Here is a 15521-nt window from a genome sequence, read left to right on the forward strand (position 1 = left end):
TGCCCTCTACCCACTCACAGGGCACATTTGAGTGACACCTGCTTTGGACCAGGACCTGCCTTTCTGCACAAGAATCTCCCAGGGTCTGCTTGAAGAGCAGATCCTGAAAGGAATCACCCTGAGCTCGAGCCTCTGAATTAGTTCTCACAGCATCTGGAGGACCAGATCTGCTAAGGCTCCCTGCTCCGCTTCATTCAAACCGGCCAGACTACCATGGAAGTCGAACTCGACGCCATTGAAGCTGAGCTCGACACTATTGATGTTGAGGGATTCCACTGGTGCTACTCTCTGGCACTCCATCGAAGCTTCGAACAATTGCTTGCACATTAAATTTGCTTGACGCTCCATCATGCCCTTGCTGAGCCCTTCACCTGCTAGGCTCAAATAGACAGCCTGACACAGGGACCCGACAAAAAACACTGGAGAGTCACTTACTGACTCGAACCATGGGTTACACCGTGGCTCCACCCGACAAAACCTGACTCGCCCCTCGAAACTGATACTTCTCTGAACCATATATTGGAGTAACAGGATCACCATTTTGACCACTGTTACCTGCCGACTCGCACCCCGGGACGGTCAAGCACTTACCCTTCACAGCGGTTACAACCCAACTTCGAAGAAATCCTGGTGAACGCCCTGACCTGTATCCCTGAAAGCCGCTTTTTGATCCACACAGAGCTACCGCATTTGAACCTGCTCGACACCCGCTTGCTGCTTTCGGCCCACATAATCCGCAGTACCCGAATTGAGCTCGATCCACTTGCATCACTGCTCAAAGCCGGGTTTCACATATTCTTTTTGTGGCTAATAATTTGCCTTTCACCCCGTGTGTTCATGTTCAGAGTGCTACATTCTTCTACCTATTGCATATTCTCTGTTCTTTCCACAGGGGTGGGTTTTGTACAGTGTTTTTCTATTTAGCTATCTTGCAGACGGTGTGCTTAAGTAAAGTATATATTTTTACAGTATCTTGATTGGACATTCCCTTTATTTCGGACTGTGACACTCTGTTGTTTGGGTCCCTACTGGATCACATGCACACTCCTCTTAAGAGCATAGCCTTCCCTTGGCCCACGTTACCATAAAAGGTGAAGGAGGTGTATCTCTTAACTGCACCTGTTGTACCTTTTTACGATTGTGTTGGCTCTTGATTTGTGGAAGTGTGAGGGCTGAGTGGGCTTTTTAGTCTATACTCATCCTCGTACTCCTGCAGAGCAGAATCGATTTTGCCACACTAGTAAACATTTCATGGAGCTCTGCTCATATTGTCAGGCTCCCATTGCCATCTCTTAAGGTTCTCTTCAAAATCCTGGACTCTCGTGTATCTCGCCTGTGGTCCCAGTACTTACTCTCAGATTCCCATCAGTGTCTCCTGACGTCAAGATCATATTCTTACTCATCCTCTGCAGTTCTCATCAACAACCGCTGAGGTCTTGTACAGGTTCTTAGGCTCTCGTTGGCCCTTGGAAACTCTTGCCTCCTACTCTGAGGTTCCCATACAACCCTTCTGAGGACCTACGTCTTCTCAGGTGCTCAGTGGCCTCACCTGTGTTCTTGCTTCTTACTCTGAGGCTCTCATCAGCCCCTACGAACTATTGCATCTCACTCTCAGGCTCCCATCACCTCTTTCTGAGGTAATGTTCATACACTCAGGTTTCCGCCACCACACAAATGAATGCTGGTTCTCACTCTCAGGCTCTTGTAAGTGTCTCCTGAGGTCATATGACTACTCCACATGGTCTCATCAGCCTCTACTCACACCAGGTTCATACTCAAAGGCTCTCAATAGCCTCCAATGAGTACTGTTTTGCACTCTAAGGGTCGCATCCATCTATCTGAGGTCCTGCTCCTTACCGTCAGGGACTCATTAGCACCCCTGAGGTCCTGTTCATTACCCTCGGGGTCTTGTTATCCTCTCTTGAGGACCTGCTCCTTTCCCTCAGGCTGTCATTTGCCCTCCTGAGGAAATGTTCCTACTCCTAGGCTCTCATCAGCATCTCCTGAAATACTCATACTCCCAGGCTCTCTTCAGCATCTCCAGAGGTAATGCCCATACTCCAAGTCTCTCCTCAGCATCTCCAGAGGTAATGCCCATACTCCCAGGCTCTCATCGGCATCTCCTGAAATGCTCATACTCCAAGGCTCTCTTCAGCATCTCCAGAGGTAATATTCCTACTCTGGCTCTCATCAGCATCTCCAGGTGTAATGCGCATACTCCAAGGCTCTCCTCAGCATCTCCAGAGTTACTGCTCATACTCCCAGGCTCTCTTCAGCATCTCCGGAGGTAATGCTCATACTCCCAGGCTCTCTTCAGCATCTCCAGAGATAATGCTCATACTCCCAGGCTCTCATCGGCATCTCCTGAAATGCTCATACTCCCAGGCTCTCTTCAGCATCTCCGGAGGTAATGCTCATACTCCCAGGCTATCTTCAGCATCTCCAGAGGTAATGCTCATACTCCCAGGCTCTCTTCAGCATCTCCAGAGGTAATGCTCATACTCCCAGGCTCTCTTCAGCATCTCCAGAGGTAATGCTCATACTCCCAGGCTCTCTTCAGCATCTCCAGAGGTAATGCTCATACTCCGAGGCTCTCATCGGCATCTCCTGAAATGCTCATACTCCCAGGCTCTCTTCAGCATCTCCGTAGGTAATGCTCATACTCCCAGGCTCTCATCAGCATCTCCTGAAATGCTCATACTCCCAGGCTCTCTTCAGCATCTCCGTAGGTAATGCTCATACTCCCAGGCTCTCATCAGCATCTCCGGAGATGCTCATACTCCCAGGCTCTCTTCAGCATCTCCGTAGGCAATGCTCATACTCCCAGGCTCTCTTGTGCATCTCCAAAGGTAATGCTCATACTCCCAGGCTCTCATCAGCATCTCCAGAGGTAATGCTCATACTCCCATGCTCTCTTCAGCATCTCCAGAGGTAATGCTCATACTCGCAGGCTCTCATCGGCATCTCCTGAAATGCTCACACTCCCAGGCTCTCTTCAGCATTTCCGGAGGTCATGCTCATACTCCCAGGCTCTCTTCAGCATCTCCAGAGGTAATAATCATCCTCCCAGGCCCTCTTTAGCATCTCTGGAGGTAATGCTCATACTCCCAGGCTCTCTTCAGCATCTCTGGAGGTAATGCTTATACTCCCAGGCTCTCTTCAGCATTTCCGGAGGTCATGCTCATACTCCCAGGCTCTCTTCAGCATCTCTGGAGGTAATGCTCATACTCCCAGGCTCTCTTCAGCATCTCCGGAGGTAATGCTCATCCTCCCAGGCCCTCTTCAGCATCTCTGGAGGTAATGCTCATACTCCCAGGCTCTCTTCAGCATCTCTGGAGGTAATGCTTATACTCCCAGGCTCTCATCAGCATCTCCAGAGTTACTGCTCATACTCCCAGGCTCTCTTCAGCACCTCCAGAGGTAATGCTCCTACTCCCAGGCTCTCTTCAGCACCTCCAGAGGTAATGCTCCTACTCCCAGTCTCTCATCGGCCTCTCCTGAAGTGCTCATACTCCCAGGCTCTCTTCAGCATCTCCGGAGGTAATGCTCATACTCCCAGGCTCTCTTCAGCATCTCCGGAGGTAATGCTCATACTCCCAGGCTCTTTTCAGTATCTCCTGAGGTAATGCTCATACTCCCAGGCTCTCTTCAGCATCTCCAGAGGTAATGCTCATACTCCCAGGCTCTCATCGGCATCTCCTGAAATGCTCATACTCCCAGGCTCTCTTCAGCATTTCCCGAGGTAATGCTCATACTCCCAGGCTATCTGCAGCATCTCCAGAGGTAATGCTCATACTCTCAGGCTCTCTTCAGCATCTCCGTAGGTAATGCTCATACTCCCAGGCTCTGATCAGCATCTCCTGAAATGCTCATACTCCCAGGCTCTCTTCAGCATCTCCGTAGGTAATGCTCATACTCCCAGGCTCTCTTCAGCATCTCTGGAGGTAATGCTTATACTCCCAGGCTCTCATCAGCATCTCCAGAGTTACTGCTCATACTCCCAGGCTCTCTTCAGCACCTCCAGAGGTAATGCTCCTACTCCCAGGCTCTCTTCAGCACCTCCAGAGGTAATGCTCCTACTCCCAGTCTCTCATCGGCATCTCCTGAAGTGCTCATACTCCCAGGCTCTCTTCAGCATCTCCGGAGGTAATGCTCATACTCCCAGGCTCTCTTCAGCATCTCCGGAGGTAATGCTCATACTCCCAGGCTCTCTTCAGTATCTCCTGAGGTAATGCTCATACTCCCAGGCTCTCTTCAGCATCTCCAGAGGTAATGCTCATACTCCCAGGCTCTCATCGGCATCTCCTGAAATGCTCATACTCCCAGGCTCTCTTCAGCATTTCCGGAGGTAATGCTCATACTCCCAGGCTATCTGCAGCATCTCCAGAGGTAATGCTCATACTCTCAGGCTCTCTTCAGCATCTCCGTAGGTAATGCTCATACTCCCAGGCTCTGATCAGCATCTCCTGAAATGCTCATACTCCCAGGCTCTCTTCAGCATCTCCGTAGGTAATGCTCATACTCCCAGGCTCTCATCAGGATCTCCGTAGGCAATGCTCATACTGCCAGGCTCTCTTCAGCATCTCCGTAGGCAATGCTCATATTCCCAGGCTCTCTTCAGCATCTCCAGAGGTAATGCTCATACTCCCAGGCTCTCATCGGCATCTCCTGAAATGCTCATACTCCCAGGCTCTCTTCAGCATCTCCGGAGGTAATGCTCATACTCCCAGGCTCTTTTCAGCATCTCCAGAGGTACTGCTCATACTCCCAGGCCCTCTTCAGCATCTCCAGAGTTAATGCTCATACTCTCAGGCTCTCATCGGCATCTCCTGAAGTGCTCATACTCCCAGGCTCTCTTAAGCATCTCCGGAGGTAATGCTCATACTCCCAGGCTCTCTTCAGCATCTCCGGAGGTAATGCTCATACTCCCAGGCTCTCTTCAGTATCTCCCGAGGTAATGCTCATACTCCCAGGCTCTCATCGGCATCTCCTGAAATGCTCATACTCCCAGGCTCTCATCAGCATCGCCAGAGGTAATGCTCATACTCCCAGGCTCTCATCAGCATCTCCTGAAATGCTCATACTCCCAGGCTCTCTTCAGCATCTCTAGAGGTAATGCTCATACTCCCAGGCTCTCATCGGCATCTCCTGAAATGCTCATACGCCCAGGCTCTCTTCAGCATCTCCAGAGGTAATGCTCCTACTCCCTGGCTCTCATCGGCATCTCAGAGGTAATGCACATACTCCAAGGCTCTCCTCAGCATCTCCAGAGGTACTGCTCATACTCCCAGGCTCTCTTCAGCATCTCCAGAGGTAATGCTCATACTCCCTAGGCTCTCATCAGCATCGCCAGAGGTAATGCTCATACTCCCAGGCTCTCATCGGCATCTCCTGAAATGCTCATACGCCCAGGCTCTCTTCAGCATCTCCAGGGTAATGCTCCTACTCCCAGGCTCTCATCGGCATCTCAGAGGTAATGCACATACTCCCAGGCTCTCTTCAGCATCTCCAAAGGTAATGCCCCTACTCCCAGGCTCTCTTCAGCATCTCCAGAGGTAATTCTCCTACTCCCAGGCTCTCTTCAGCATCTCCAGAGGTAAAGCTCATACTCCCAGGCTCTCATCGGCATCTCCTGAAATGCTCATACTCCCAGGCTCTCTTCAGCATCTCCAGAGGTAATGCCCCTACTCCCAGGCTCTCTTCAGCATCTCCAGAGGTAATTCTCCTACTCCCAGGCTCTCTTCAGCATCTCCAGAGGTAAAGCTCATACTCCCAGGCTCTCATCGGCATCTCCACAGGTAATGCTCATACTCCCAGGCTCTCATCGACATCTCGAGAGGTAATCCCAGGCACCTACTCCCAGGCTCTCTTCAGCATCTCCAGAGGTAATGCTCCTACTCCCAGGCTCTCTTCAGCATCTCCAGAGGTACTGCTCATACCCCCAGGCTCCCCTCGGCATCTCATCTCCACAGGTACTGCTCATACTCCCAGGCTCTCTTCAGCATCTCCAGAGGTACTGCTCATACCCCCAGACTCTCATCAGCATCTCCAGATGTAATGCTCCTACTCTGGCTCTCATCGGCATCTACAGAGGTAATGCTCATACTCCCAGGCTCTCTTCAGCATCTCCAGAAGGTACTGCTCATACTCCCAGACTCTCATCAGCATCTCCAGATGTAATGCTCCTACTCCCAGGCTCTCATCGGCATCTCCAGAGATACTGCTCATACTCCCAGGCTCTCATCAGCATCTCCAGAGGTAATGCTCCTACTCCCAGGCTATCTTCAGCATCTCCAGAGGTAATGCTCATACTCCCAGGTTCCCCTCAGCATCTCCAGAGGTGCTGCTCATACTCCCAGGCTCTCTTCAGCATCTCCAGAGGTGCTGCTCATACTCCCAGGCTCTCTTCAGCATCTCCAGAGGTGCTGCTCATACTCATGCTCTCATTGGCATCTCCAGAGGTAATGCTCCTACTACCAGGCTCTCTTCAGCATCTCCTGAAATGCCCATACTCCCAGGCTCTCATCAGCATCGCCAGAGGTAATGCTCATACTCCCAGGCTCTCATCAGCATCTCCTGAAATGCTCATACTCCCAGGCTCTCTTCAGCATCTCTAGAGGTAATGCTCATACTCCCAGGCTCTCATCGGCATCTCCTGAAATGCTCATACTCCCAGGCTCTCATCAGCATCGCCAGAGGTAATGCTCATACTCCCAGGCTCTCATCGGCATCTCCTGAAATGCTCATACGCCCAGGCTCTCTTCAGCATCTCCAGAGGTAATGCTCCTACTCCCTGGCTCTCATCGGCATCTCAGAGGTAATGCACATACTCCAAGGCTCTCCTCAGCATCTCCAGAGGTACTGCTCATACTCCCAGGCTCTCTTCAGCATCTCCAGAGGTAATGCTCATACTCCCTAGGCTCTCATCAGCATCGCCAGAGGTAATGCTCATACTCCCAGGCTCTCATCGGCATCTCCTGAAATGCTCATACGCCCAGGCTCTCTTCAGCATCTCCAGGGTAATGCTCCTACTCCCAGGCTCTCATCGGCATCTCAGAGGTAATGCACATACTCCCAGGCTCTCTTCAGCATCTCCAAAGGTAATGCTCATACTTTCAGGCTCTCATCGGCATCTCCTGAAATGCTCATACTCCCAGGCTCTCTTCAGCATCTCCAGAGGTAATGCCCCTACTCCCAGGCTCTCTTCAGCATCTCCAGAGGTAATTCTCCTACTCCCAGGCTCTCTTCAGCATCTCCAGAGGTAAAGCTCATACTCCCAGGCTCTCATCGGCATCTCCACAGGTAATGCTCATACTCCCAGGCTCTCATCGACATCTCGAGAGGTAATCCCAGGCACCTACTCCCAGGCTCTCTTCAGCATCTCCAGAGGTAATGCTCCTACTCCCAGGCTCTCTTCAGCATCTCCAGAGGTACTGCTCATACCCCCAGGCTCTCCTCGGCATCTCATCTCCACAGGTACTGCTCATACTCCCAGGCTCTCTTCAGCATCTCCAGAGGTACTGCTCATACCCCCAGACTCTCATCAGCATCTCCAGATGTAATGCTCCTACTCTGGCTCTCATCGGCATCTACAGAGGTAATGCTCATACTCCCAGGCTCTCTTCAGCATCTCCAGAAGGTACTGCTCATACTCCCAGACTCTCATCAGCATCTCCAGATGTAATGCTCCTACTCCCAGGCTCTCATCGGCATCTCCAGAGATACTGCTCATACTCCCAGGCTCTCATCAGCATCTCCAGAGGTAATGCTCCTACTCCCAGGCTATCTTCAGCATCTCCAGAGGTAATGCTCCTACTCCCAGGCTCTCATCGGCATCTCCAGAGATACTGCTCATACTCCCAGGTTCCCCTCAGCATCTCCAGAGGTGCTGCTCATACTCCCAGGCTCTCATCAGCATCTCCAGAGGTGCTGCTCATACTCCCAGGCTCTCTTCAGCATCTCCAGAGGTGCTGCTCATACTCCCAGGCTCTCATCAGCATCGCCAGAGGTAATGCTCCTACTCAGGCTCTCATTGGCTTCTCCAGAGGTAATGCTCCTACTACCAGGCTCTCTTCAGCATCTCCTGAAATGCCCATACTCTAAAGCTCTCATCAGCCTCTCCTGGTGTACTGCTCACATTTCCAGGCTCTCATCAGCCTCTTCTGAGGGAACATTCCAACTGTCAACTCTCGCCAACCTCTTCTGAGGCACTATTTCTTCTCTCTGGCTCTCATCAGCCCCTCCTGAGGTCCTATTCCTTTCTTTCAGCCCATCTTTGCCTCTCAAGACAGCATGATTCCCGCCTGTTTGCAATTACCTTCTGCGTTCTGTGAGTTTCCCAATGGAGACAAAGTGGTTTTCCCCGCAAGCGGACTCTGCCATGACTAAACGGGAACACATCAGGCTTGATTCCCGATAGGGCGGCTGGCTACACTCAAATGTAATGTACTCAGAGGGAGCTTGGCAGAGCCACTTGGCAAGGCGCTCGAACAAAACCCTGGACATTATCTAAACTGCTCGGGCCAAGCCAATCACAACAGGAGTGCCAAGGAGAACACAGCCCATAGCCTATGCCCCAAGATCAGGACATTTCAACATGGATTCAGAGACCAATTGGTAGATAGGGACATTGGGATGATGTTCAAGAGGCCGGCGTCTCTGAAAATGCTGGCAATGTGGGGCAGTCTGGCTTATTTCAAGCTCACGCTTGACACTGGGTTCAATTCAAGTGTATATTGCATCCTGGGGTGCAAAAGGTTAACTCCATGCAATTTTCAAATGTTTCACAACTTGGTGGAAAAATGAATATTGAAACATATAACATTGCCTTTATTCTTCACTGTTCCACTAAGTTTCTGGAAAAGCGTAAATGCCTCCAGCAATTACGGATTTTGGGAAGCATTTACAATGGATTCCTATGGACTCCGCCTTCTCTTTTTTAAATTTCAGGCGGATTCCATTAGAATCCAAAGAATTACCATCAGCATGAAAATCAATGCAAGCGTTAATGCAGCCGCATTTGTCTGGCACAGCACGAAATGGAAGGTGAGCGTGGTATGCTTGCCCCGTTCCCCAGCTCCACCTGACACAAAAATCCACTGCATCAGAAAAAGGGGCAATAACAGTGTTTTTTCACCACTTTTTCCGATGCACTTCACATGGAAAATTACCTCCAGCTACTTTTTGAGGCCATCTTTGAGCGGTTGGGCTGTGGGAGAGTCAGACACGTGGCAGTCTTGCCTGTGAAAGATCCAGTTGGGGGTGGAGGAGCGTCCTTCACATCACATGCCAGCTGTTCAGCCATATCTGACTTCCAGACTTTCTGCACGCGCTCCATTATGGAGTCATGCGGCCTATCACCTCCTCCTGCCCCTCACTGTTAATGACTTATCTGACTGTTCCAGTAGATACTGGGCTGCAATGTGGGCTAAAGTATTATGTTAGAAAGAAACACGTGTTTCATTTGGATTGTTGCAGGAAAAAGAGGCTGTGTACTGGGGCAAGCAGTGTTTCTGACTGCAGGGCATTGATGGTAGATGGGCGTTGCAATGTGGACCAGTCAGTAAGCGCAACAGGCACAGCAGTGTTTGCGGAGGTAAGGGGGAGGGTGATTCTGGTTCTTGCTGTTCCAGATTTGGTTGAGACTGGTAGGTCTGACATAAATGCATAATAAAGATCCATGTGAATTCAGCCTAATTTGTTTGAGGCATTGTGAATGTTATGTCAGTTCTGATTCCAGGTGTAAATGAATACCTTCCATTAGTGTAACCATCAGTTTACCGGAAGAGGCTTTTGGGTTCGAAAGGCAATGGCAGGGGGAAGGGCTATTGTGTTTAAGTGGTTTACCATTTTGTTTTGCATTTTGTATGCATTCTGAAAGGTATAAGGTAGAGACATGAAGGACAGCACTCCAGGTAATAGAACACCTAAACACTGCCCTGAAGATATTATATGATAAGTTATTTATAACATGCTTAATACCCAGCGGTTTCTAAGCGCAGACCCAGGGAACGAACCTGTGGTGCTCCGTGTCGTCTTGCTTCCAAGGCGAGCATGTTGCCCCGGAGAGATATCCTCCCAAGATGACAGAGAAGAAGCACCTCATGTTGATCTTTTATGCTGTTCTGTGAAGCATGTAAGATGTGGCTTTGGAAATATATATATTACAAATAAATATATATATATTTCTGAGGCTTGTGGAATCTGCTTAGATCACATGCTGTGCATAGGCCGACATCTAGTGGAAGCTGCGGAGTATTACAGTTTGTTTTTCGAAACTCGAAAATGGGCGTCGACACAGGGCGTGCCAGTAATACTATCCCTAGTGTGACGTCCACTGTACCCAAGATCCCTCACGCGTCTAGGATCCTCAGATTGTATTTTTTCTGACATGAGGAAGCATGAGGAGTAGCGTGAGTACAGATAATCCAAGCAGATAGACAGAAAGGTAAGACTACAAGCAATCATGCGCCTTCTCTCGGAGGGGAGGAAGGGTGGGTCGCATGTGAATCTAAGCAGATACAAGCATCAGAAATACGATTACGGTGAGTAATGTATCCCTTCTGAGGCTTGTGGAATCTGCTTAGATCACATGCTGTGCATAGATTAGCGAGCAGTACCAGAAGAAGGAGGTGGGATGTGAGAAGGGTCATGAGCAAATAAGTGTCTTAGAACCGCTTGTCCCACTTGTGTATCTGCCTTGGAATGAGTGTCAATGCAGTAATGCTGAGTAAAAGTGTGAATAGAGCTCCAAGTAGCTGCTTTGCAAATGGTGTCAAGGGGAACATTTGCAATGAAAGCCAGAGTGGCCCCAATGCCTCTAGTAGAGTGGGCTCTTGGCGTGAAAGGCAGAGTCTTTTCAGAGAGTGAGTAACACAGCTGGATACAGTTAATAATCCACTTCGAGATGGCACCTTTAGAGACGCGATCCCCCTCTCTGCCTGTAGCTACGGAGACAAACAGTTGATCTGTTTTCCTTAGCGGTCTTGTTTTATTTACATAGTAGAGGACCGCCCTACGCACATCTAGGGTGTGTAGTTTCACCTCAGCAGAGCTTTGCGGGTTCTGGAAGAAATCCAGAAGCTCTATGGACTGGTTTACATGGAATTTTGATATAAATTTAGGTGAGAACCTGGGGTGTGTACGTAAAACCAGTTTGTCTTTATGGACATTAAAGAAGGGATCCTGCACTGACAGAGCCTGAATTTCACTGACCCTTCTTATAGAAGTAATAGCTATTAAGAAGGCCATTTTATAAGTCAGGTGTTTGAGACTGCTTTTATGCATGGGTTCGAAAGGGGGGCCCATGAGCTTGGCTAGCACCACATTAAGGTCCCACCCTGGCGGTGGGTTTGAAATAGGAGGGTGAAGTCTCTTTACTCCTTCCATGAAGGCTTTAACTACTGGTACTTTCCACCACGACACCTTGCTATGGGAAGTGGTGTAAGCCGAGAGGGCTGCCAGGTGTACTTTCAGTGAGTTAAAAACCAATCCTGCATCTAGCAGGTGGAGCATGTATGTAACAATGTTGGAAGGAGTGCAATCAACCGGGTTGATTTGTCTACTCTGGCACCAGATAACGAACCTCTTCCACTTGTCAAAGTAACAGTGCATTGTGTTTGGTTTCCTAGATTCCTTTAGGATGTCCATACACCTCTGTGGCAAATTGAGATATCCAAACTCTATGACCTCAGGAGCCATGCTGCCAGGTTCATTGAGTTGGGTTGCTGGTGCACTGTTTGACCTTGGTGCTGGGACAGTAGGTTGTACCAGGCTGGAAGTTTGATGGGCTCGCACAGCATGTGAATCTAAGCAGATACAAGCATCAGAAATACGATTACGGTGAGTAATGTATCCCATATTACATGGACGCGGTAGTTATGGTTAAGTTGGTGTTTCCATAGGAAGAGCATTTTTTTGGGTGGCTTATAACTTCGCTCCCCCTGGACTAATCCTCACCAAACTTTGCAAAAAAAGTATATGGCCCACATTTGTGATGTCATCTTTGATGTCCTGGGTGTTAGTGTTAGCAGTGCACAGTGGCGCGAGTTGTGGTTGTTTATCTTACCATAACTGCCGAATTTCAGGGGTTTTTCGGTTTTACTTTGAACCATAACGTCCCTTTAACAAAGTTTTTTTACTGAATTTGATAGGTTTTTAGTAGTGCAACTTAACCATAACGTCCCTTTTAACAACGTTTTTTCACTGATATACATATGCATATATCAGATTGATCTGTCTTCATTTGACTGTCACTGAATGTATTGTTTGTTTTTCAACAATTATGAACATTTTATCACTAAATAAAATGTATCAGTAAATGTGTACGAACAAGTCCTTTCCTTGTGCATCCGTTTTACCCAGTAACGTTTTTATGGGACTATTGTAATGGTCATCATAGTCAGTACCCGCATCAGGATCTTTTAATTTTTTTAATTTAAATGGGCAACAACACTTCTGTGAAGGGGAGGGGCTCAAGTCGAGGGTACACGTGGGTGGACGGAGTCCCTCCGCTTTTTTCAGGTGTCCCCCCAATTTTTTTTAGCGGGCCCCTTGATATGTTAATTCCGGGTGGTGCCACATTCAATTGGTTTGTCAATAAGTCCACCCACTTTGATTTTTAGGACTTGACCCCCTGGGGAGGGGTGTGTGACTCTGACAAAGAACTTTGAAGCACATGTTCCCTAAGGAACAGGGCTGGTCATTGGGCCGGCTCTCGCCGGATCCAAGATCCGGCTACCTTGGGATCCGGCCAGAGTCAGCCGCCCCAAGCCCCTGCTCTGCGCTGGGGAGAAGAAGAAAAAAGCGCATGCAAGCAGTCTGTAACTTCCTCTGGTGACCCCATGCAGGAGGTCACAAGAGGAAGTTACAGTCCTCACCCGGTTTATTTATTTATGCACTGTTTGTCGGATACATGGACCCGGATTATTTATTTATTTATGCAATGTTGGTCGGATACTTGTATCTGACAAACATTGCATAAATAAATAAACATACAGGTATCCGACCAACATTGCATAAACAAATACCCCTATTAACATCAAACATGACGCAGCCACCCAACTGCTTTCACAGGGGAGCTGCAGGAGATGTGCTGGGTGTGTTTCAAGTAAAGGAAAACGTTGCTTATGGTGAACAGAAATCACCGTGTTTGAATAGTACCCATGGTGAAGTTTTTTTTAAAAAATGAAATGGACTGCCAATTGTGCATTTTAAAGAATATTTACTCAGTAATACTGTTCAAAACTATTTTCCACATAGTGAAGAAACTCATCACCATTGCAATGCAAGTGGAATTGATATATAGTTTGGAAAAGAAGCAGCATGAAAGAAATAGCGCCGTTTTAAACTATTATTTTGGACATTTCCTTTGATCGGCGGTCAACTACCAGTGCCGCCCCCCTAAACCCGGTCTCCTCGGGCAGCGCCCCCCTAAGCTCCACCCTCACCCCGGCCCTTGTGGGATCCCCCACCAATTTTGTTCCATTTCCACCACTGCCAAGGAAGCATCAGTCTCCACACGGCACGCTAAAGGCTGGCCCCCTTACATGTCTCCTTGCCAGTCAAAGACTGACCTCTTTAAAAGGCAGAGGCACGTTAGATGCTCGGAGACGAGCGCTGTTCAAGGTGGGGCTCATGTCATGATCCCTTTGTGATAAAGCCAGCTAAATCACCCAATGGAGTTCGCATTAGGCAACATCCTGGTTATGATGCACGCGCCACACAGCATGGTTTACCCAGCTGTAGTGAGCGTCCCCCAAACATCATTTTGAAATGGCTCCTACGCTTCTGAAGCCGGCCCTGACTATAAAAGATCCTGGGACTATAACATTTCCTGGAAAAAAATGTGAGTGGCTTTCCCTGAAGCCCACTGGTTTTTCAGTGCCAGCTTCCTTTCCGGCCACCTCTCGCCTGTGGAGACTCACCTGAGAGGCCTGGAGCTCAGTGTAGCCTTGCGCGCGGGCCCAGGTTAATCCTGGAAGAGAAGGAAAAAATCCCCGCTTCAGGCACCAACCCACTCCCTCCTCAGCACAGCGACTTTGGCAGACTGACAGGGAAGTTTAGCGTCTGCGATTAACATCCAGACTCCTGTCTGAGCGCCAGAAAGTTCTGGCAGAGGACCAAAGGTAAGGTCGAGCCGCTGGGCCCAAGGCAGCCAAGGATGCGGGAAAGAGGGGGGGGCAGCCAGACCTCACTCCTCACATTACACTCTAGATCTCCAGATTAGAAAGAAAGGGAGAGAGAGGAATGCCACCTAACCTTCATGTGCTTTTCACATGTTCATGACTGCACACAGCCACCAGACCAGACAATGTCGACTAGACCGGCCCGCATGATATTTCCAAAAGCAAAAGATGTCGAGCAAGGACTCTCCATCCGGTCCCCCACAGCTGACCTTCCCCTGTCCCTAGACCACAGCTATGCAAGACCCAACAGTCACACGCACGCTCCACGGGGATCCCTCTCAGAACAGCCTTCTCAGTTGTTCTAGACTTCTGGGTTGTCCTAGATAGCGTTTGGATTGGTTGACCTAGACTGCGTTTGGATTGGTCGACCTAGACAGCGTTTGGCTTGGGTGCTTCTGGTCTTACACAGGCGTACTCCTGTTTTAAGCAGCTCACGCCTTTCTTTGCTGGGTGAGAGACTTTATGGATAGCGAGCACCTTAGGGAAAGTTTCCAGAATGGGTGGCCAGGGCACCTCGATCAGTGTCATTACTGGAAATAGCCCATGGTTCCCGTGGAGGTAGCCAATGTCAGCAGGGTGGCAGGACTGTCAAGGGGGTATTACAGTTGGCGGTATTATGGATCAGGCTTGCCTTCCCATTGGACTCTATAGCCCTCAGTAATGGGTTTACCGTCTTGGTCCTTGTGGGGAAAAATGGGATCCACTATTGACTGGTGGTCTTTTTTTGGGTCGCTAGTTCAGAATGTTGCGGAGGCTGGTTAGACTCCAGGAGGACTGCTCTTTATGGTTCTCTGCTGTGGCTCTTATCCTGCGCATTTCTTATTAACCGCGTGACTAGCTACTGAGTTCTAGCTATACAATGGTCTGAAGGGTTGCCAAGAGCAATGCCAGAAGTTAAAATTCATTCTAAACCTTGCAGCCATCACCTCTTTTGTTTTGCTTAGTCACCTCTAGTGGGACGGGTATGCCCAGACGTGGGTGCCAAGCCTGCTGGGCCTAGAGACCTAAGCTACTCCTCACTGATGAGGCCCAACAAGGCCGAACCATGTTTGGGGATACTTGTGGTCTCATGCAGAAGGGATGTGACCAAGCAGTTCGGGCTGGACTGCCCCTTTGGGGTATGGGGGGTAAGCCTGATTTGCATATGGTCTTTCCCCTTTTGTAATGGCTTGGTAGGCGAAGAACGATGGTCTGGAGGGTCTTTTGTTTTGCTCAGTGAAGACACAAAGGCATTGGGTCAGGACCTCTATGCCGCTTAGGGCATGGATTGGGTCTGTCATGCCGCCGAGTTCCTGGCGTCTATGGAGCCGCTGGTGACGCGGAACTTAGTCCCGT

General features: G+C 49.4%; 1 protein-coding gene across 2 annotated transcripts in view; it reads right to left on the reverse strand.

Annotated features, from left to right (window-relative positions):
• The window catches only part of MFAP2 (microfibril associated protein 2), a 233586-nt gene that overhangs the window by 164934 nt on the left and 53131 nt on the right, over positions 1–15521 (reverse strand). The window contains exon 1 of one of the 2 annotated variants that reach the window (XM_069611123.1): positions 13926–14108. The exons of the other annotated variant lie outside the window; for it this stretch is intronic. The gene's annotated coding sequence lies outside the window, so the exon portion shown is untranslated. Of the gene's footprint in view, positions 1–13925; positions 14109–15521 lie in introns of those variants that run through there. 2 annotated transcript variants of the gene reach the window in all.

This window comes from Ambystoma mexicanum, chromosome 8 (assembly GCF_040938575.1).
Source record: "Ambystoma mexicanum isolate Mex_15411 chromosome 8, UKY_AmexF1_1, whole genome shotgun sequence".
Taxonomy (NCBI): Eukaryota; Metazoa; Chordata; class Amphibia; order Caudata; family Ambystomatidae; genus Ambystoma; species Ambystoma mexicanum.